Here is a 7534-nt window from a genome sequence, read left to right as displayed (position 1 = left end):
TATACACATTACACTACAGAGTAGTGTCCCTTATACACATTACTGCACACAGGATTGTCCCTTATACACAATATACCACACAGTAGTACACCTTATACACATTACACCAGACAGTAGTACACCTTATACACATTATACTATACAGTATTGTCTCTTGTACACATTACACCACACAGTAGTACTCCTTATACACATTACACCACACAGTATTACACCTTATACACATTACACTACACAGTAGTGTCCCTTATACACATTACACCACACAGTAGTACCCCTTATACACATCACACAACACAGTAATGTCTCTTATATACATTACACTATACAGTAGTACCCCTTAAACACAGTACACCACACAGTGGTTCTCCATATACACATTATACCACATAGTAGTACCCCTTATTCACACTACACCACACAGTAGTGTCCCTTATACACATAATACCACACAGTAGTACCCCTTATACACATTACACTACAAAGTAATGTCCCTTATACACATTACACCAGACATTAGTGCCCCTTATATACATTACACTACACAGCATTGTCCCTTAAACACATTACACCACACAGTAGTACCCCTTATACACATTACACCACACAGTAGTACACCTTATACACATTACATTAAACAGTAGTAACCCTTATACACATTACACTATACCATATTGCCCCTTATACACATTACACCACACAGTATTACACCTTATACACATTACACTACAGTAGTGTCTCTTATACACATTACACTATACAGTAGTACCTCTTAAACACAGTAGAACACACAGTAGTACCCAGTATACACATTACACCACATAGTAGTACCCCTTATTCACACTACACCACACAGTAATGTCCCTTATACACATTACACCACACAGTATTACACCTTATACACATTACACTACAATAGTGTCTCTTATGCACATTACACTATACAGTAGTACCTCTTAAACACAGTAGAACACACAGTAGTACCCAGTATACACATTACACCACAAAGTAGTACCCCTTATACACATTATACCACACAGTAATGTCCCTTATACACATTACACCACAGAGTAGTACCCCTTATACACCTTACACCACCCAGTGTTGTCCCTTATACACATTACACCACACAGTAGTACTTATTCTACACATTACCCCACACAGTAGTACCCCTTATACACATTACACCACACAGTAGTACCTTTTTTACACATTACACTACATATTAGTGTACCTTATACATGTTACTCCAGTGTTGTCCCTTACACACATTACACCACATAGTAGTACACCTTATACACATTACACTACACAGTAGTGTCCCTTATACACATTACTGCACACAGTAGTATACCTTATACACATTACACCACACAGTAGTACCCCTTATACACATTACACCACACAGTAGTACCCTTGTTACACATTACACTACACAGTAGTATCACTCATACATATTTCTCCAAACAGTATTGTCCCTTATACACATTACACCACAAAGTAGTGCACATTATACACATTACACTACACAGTAGTGTCCCTTATACACATTACTGCACACAGTATTGTCCCTTATACACATTACACCACACAATAGTACACCTTATAAACAGTACACTACACAGTAGTGGCCCTTGTTCACATTACTCCACACAGTATTGTCCTTTATACACATTACACCACACAGTAGTGTCCCTTATACACATTACTCCACACAGTATTGTCCCTTATACACATTACACCACTCAGTATTGTCCCTTATACACATTACACCACACAGTAGTACCCCTTCTACACATAACATCACACAGAAGTAACCCTTTTCCACATGACACCACACAGTAGTGCCCCTTATACACATTACACCACACAGGAGTGTATCTTGCTCTCATTACACCACACAGTAGTGTCCCTTATAGATTACAGCACTAAGTAGTGTATCTTGCTCTCATTACACTACACAGTAGTGTTCCTTATACACATTACTCCACACAGTAATGTCCCTTATACACATTACACCACACAGTAGTGCCCTTTATACACATTATACCACACAGTAGTGCCTCTAACACACATTACACCACACAGTAGTGCCCCTCATACAAATTACGCCACACAGTAGTACCCCTTATACACATTACACCACACAGTAATGTCCCTTATACACATTACACCACACATTAGTGCCCCTCATACACATTACAACACACAGTAGTGCCCCTCATACACATTACACCACACAGTAGTGCTCCTCATACACATTACACCACACAGTAGTACCTCTTAGACTCATTACACCACACAAAAGTGTCCCTTATACATATTACACCACACAGTAGTGCCCCTCATACACATTTCCCCAACTACTGTATGGCAATTAGTACATGTGATGTGCTACTCTGACACTTTACTATATATTAGCCGGGGTCCTCACTTTTCATAGATAGTAGAACACAAATTATAGAGAAGTGCTGAGCAGAGATATGGACTCGAGGTAATGAGGAAGAGTACATAAGACAATTATTTCAAAAGAATATTCAAAAACTTAATTTATAGAGAGCACAGGATCATCATGTATAATTACAGTCAAACCAGGGAGCAACAATTCAGTTCCCGCTGTGGTGACACAATACTTTAATAATTAAAATATCAAGGTCCCATGTAACTGTACAATGCAATGTAATATGAGTCATGTAGTGGAGAGATACAAATGTTGGAGAGTAGATAGTAAGTATTAGGCGTTACAGAGTAGGGAGATGTCACTCCCATAAACCACTCATTGCATTATTAATTAACAAAGAGCACAATATAATACCGCGTAAATAAATGTAAGAAAAGAAGAAAAACAATAGGAATATAGGGCCTAATTCAGAGCTGATCGTAGCAGCAACTTTGTTAGCAGCTGGGCAAAACCATGTGCACTGCAGGTGGGGCAGATGTAACATGTGCAGAGAGAGTTAGATTTGGGTGGGTTATATTGTTTCTGTGCAGGGTAATACTGGCTGCTTTATTTTTACACTGCAATTTAGATTTCAGTTTTAACACCCCACCCAAGCCTAACTCTCTCTGCACATGTTACATCTGCCTCCCCTGCAGTGCACATGGTTTTGACCATCTGCTAACAAAGTTGCTGCTACGATCAGGTCTGAATTAGGCCCATAATACAGTATATATTGGATAAATAAAGATAAATAAAGAAAAAATACCAATTTCAATTGGAGTCCAGTGCAGAGTCCAGTGCAGAGTCCAGTGCAGACCTCCAGTTGGAGGAGAGGACACATTAAAGGCCAAAATGTCATCAGGGCAATGTCTTAATACATAGATGTTGTCCACTCACTTACGTTCCATTGAGGTGAATTGAGAAATTGGGGATCCATTGTCGGTATTGGATCGGTGGCTTCTTCCCTCGTGCTGCTCCGGGGAATACTGTCCCTGCGTAGCTCTGGCCCCACGGCCGCCTCACAGCTCTCTGCCAACCACGCTGCTGTGCAGCAGACAGGGGGGAGCCCACCACAGAGAGCTGTCACCTGCTAGACTGGGGATCCGGACAGGCCACAAACTGTCTGACACTGCACCTCCCCCGTGAGCGCCCTGGGACCACCACCGCACAATGACGTGTCATTCAGGTGACGGCAGGGGGCCAGCAGATCATGGTGATATGGTGCAACACAGGGAGAGAGAAAAGAAGGGGGAATGGGAGCAGGCAGATGGAAGAACAGCCGCTGGTGGTGGGACCTACACACAAAAGGGACAGCAGGTGGATGTGGCCGGTTGCGCTCACAGGGCAAATGCTTTACCCTCTGCACCACTCTAGTTACACCCTGGCTGTAGCACATTGTGATTGTAGCTGACAGGAGGTTCCCCCAGAATCCTCCCCGGAAGTGGCCTCTGTGCGTCTGCGGTCTGTGCTGACCGCGCAACCACAGCGTCACCGGCAGCCCTGGCAGCACATCGCAGGGATTGGCTCCTTTCAGAGAGATATATATATACATAACATATATATAAACATCCCATACAAGCGGCACTCACCGTCTTAACAGTATAACAAGCAGATTATCATCCTGTTTCCTATAGCAACGTTTCGGTTTAATTTCAACCGTCGTCAGGATGATAATCTTATTATAATGTTTGTATGGGATATTTATATTGTACGTCAGTACCTAAGAAGGCGCCGGACAAGCTGTAATCATATTATCTTCTATGGAGTGTCCAGTATTTGCATCTATTATATATATACAGGGTCGGTTCTAGCCCTTGTGGCGCCCCGGGCGAAAATAGAGGTGTGGCTTCATAAAGGGCCATGGTCAGTTATGCCCCCTGTAAAGTTGTGCCCCTGTCTGTGCCTCCAGTAGAGTTGTGCCTCCATTTCTGCCCCCAGTAGTAATGCCCCCAGTAGAGTTGTGCCCACGTTTGTACCCCTAGTAGAGTTGTGCCGCTTACAAAAAATAAAATTAAAATAAAATAAATAAATACTAACCATCCCCGCTCCTGATTCCCGACCGCTGTTGCCCTCCGTCTCCGACCGCCGGCGCCGCTCCTCGGATCTATGGGAGAGACGTCATGGTGTCTCTCCCATAGCACAGCATGGACACTAGAGGTCAATTATGACCCCTAGCGTATATGTGCCGGTCCCACAATGCCGTGCGGTGCGCGATGACTTCATCGCGCACCGCACAGCAGTGACAGCACAGCACCGACAGCACAGCACCAGGGGGCACCACCAGTAGCGGATCTTGCCATTGCGGTGGCGCCCTGTGGTAGGGGGCGCCCCGGCCAAAAATCCTGTGTGCCTGTAGCAAGATCAGCTACTGTATATATATAATATTAATATGGCGTGGCTTATGGATGGACGCTGAACAAGGCAACATGCAGTGGTAAATCCATGTTGTATATTTGATTTTAAAACAAATGTATCAGCGGTGATTATACCGCCATCTTTGGTACGCTTACATTTTTAGACCTGTGTTTTATGATGTGTCAATAAATTGTCATCTTTTAATGCACTATTGGCGCCCCCATTATTCTATTTTCTCTAGACATAATCTTTCCCTGTTGGGAGACGGGAGAACGGGGTGGACGACAGCTGATCTAAACGGCAGTGTGCAGCCAGATTATTTGGAGACTTTACCTGTTTTAATTTGGATCTAACAATCTGGACTTGGACTTGTAGTTCCACAGACATTCTCCATTTAAACCCGGTTTGCGCTCACACCTCCAATTTCTTATTCCATATATATATATATATATATATATATATATACATGCAGTAAGGTTGCACTCACATCATCTGAATGTTATCCACCATCTGGGGTGTCCTCCAAATACAGGGAATTCATTATATAAAGATAGTTCCAAAGGAGGACTATCCAGACTTCTTACCTTCTTCTTATCTTCTAACCCTTACCCTAACCCTAATATATATATATATATATATATATACACACACACACACACAGTACATACATACACGCACACACGTTTCATATATCCGTTTACATGTACGGTGGTATAGATACCACCAGGGGCTGGGCGGTGGGAGCTCTCTGCTGTAGTTCGGCGGTCGAGGTTGCGATCGCAATCGCTGCTTTTGCTGAGATGAAGACACTTCTGTCTCCATCTCAAAACTAAACATTTAGCTCATCAGGGGGGTTTCCAGGTACTGGGAACCCCCCTCTGCGTGCTGCTGCATATTGCTATGTGATCCTGGGCAGTAGATGGCACTGAATAAGCGATGTATGATAAATGGCCCCTATGTGTGTACAGCGGTGACTGCAGGTGTCATATTCTGCATTTATCTCCTGAGCTGGTGTTTGTTTTACTCCCGGCGTTACATCTGCATTCCTGGCAGTAACCGCAGAGAGGAGCAGACTGGCGCAGACCTGCGCGCACCGGAATACACTGCAGGGCTGGGGACCCATCACCACACGTGTCAGGTACACGGATGTACAGGTCACAGAGCGCTGCATGTCACTGATTAGTTACATGTATAATGCAGGTCACCAGTTATATTATATTGCAACACAAGGCAATACAGACACTTTCTATTACTGTCAGCACACACTGTACTATTGGAATAAAAGGGATCTGTGTGCACAGGGCCTGATTCAGCAAGGATCGTACGTACTAAGCAGCCAGCAGCTCGCAGCAGCGTGGTAAATGCAGGAGGAGGGGCATCGCGGCGGCAGGCTGAGTAAGTACCTGTACTTGTCATAGGGCGGCTTACCAGGCCTAGGAAACTGTATACATGGCGCAGTCCTTGGCCTCGTCACTCCAGGAAAACAGGGGCAATACTCCCGTTTCCAGCAACGCCGAGCGCCCCTGACCCCATCCCTCCCCCAGACTCTGCCTGTCACTCATACAGAAGCGTTCACATTACTGTGATCACAGGACCCGTCCTGCACATGCGATCCAACCTGAATACACCTGAACACTGCATATAGATATATATATAATCCCCACAGAGGTTGGGCAAGTATGCTTAACCTCCCCCCTTACCCTCCAACCCTAACCCTCCCTTCTACAGCCTAACTCCGACCTTCCCTGGGGGAGAATAACCCTTAGCCTCCCGCCCCCTCCCCACAGCCCAACACTATCCCTCTCTCCCTGCAGCCTAACCCTAACCCTCCTCAGTGGTGCCTAAAACTAAACCCCCCTCCCCGCAGCCTAACCCTAACCCTCCCCTCCTGCAGCCTAACCCTAACCCTCCCCTCCCCACAACCTAACCCTAACCCTCCCTCCCCACAACCTAACCCTAACCCTCCCCTCCCCACAACCTAACCCTAACCCTCCCTCCTCGCAGCTTCACCCTAACCCTAACCCTCCCCGCAGCCTAACCCTAACCCTCCCCTCCCTGCAGCCTAACCCTAGCCCTCCCCTCCCGCAGCCTAATCCTAACCTCCCCTCCCGCAGCCAAACCCTAACCTCCCCTCCCGCAGCCTAACACTAACCCTAACCCTCCCCGCAGCCTAACCCAAACCCTCCCCTCCTGCAGTCTTACCCTAACCCTCCCCTCCTGCAGTCTTACCCTAACCCTCCCCTCCTGCAGTCTTACCCTAACCCTCCCCTCCTGCAGCCTAACCCTCCCCTCCCGCAGCCTAACCCTCCCCTCCTGCAGCCTAACCCTAACCTTCCCCTCCTGCAGCCTAACCCTAACCCTCCCCTCCCCACAACCTAACCCTAACCCTCCCTCCCCACAACCTAACCCTAACCCTCCCTCCTCGCAGCTTCACCCTAACCCTAACCCTCCCCGCAGACTAACCCTAGCCCTCCCCTCCCGCAGCCAAACCCTAACCTCCCCTCCCGCAGCCTAACACTAACCCTAACCCTCCCCGCAGCCTAACCCAAACCCTCCCCTCCTGCAGTCTTACCCTAACCCTCCCCTCCTGCAGTCTTACCCTAACCCTCCCCTCCTGCAGCCTAACCCTAACCCTCCCCTCCTGCAGCCTAACCCTAACCTTCCCCTCCCGCAGCCTAACCCTAACCCTCCCCTCCTGCAGCCTAACCCTAACCTTCCCCTCCTGCAGCCTAACCCTAA

Source organism: Pseudophryne corroboree, chromosome 2 (assembly GCF_028390025.1).
Source record: "Pseudophryne corroboree isolate aPseCor3 chromosome 2, aPseCor3.hap2, whole genome shotgun sequence".
NCBI classification, from domain to species: Eukaryota; Metazoa; Chordata; class Amphibia; order Anura; family Myobatrachidae; genus Pseudophryne; species Pseudophryne corroboree.
This window is presented reverse-complemented; position numbering follows the sequence as displayed.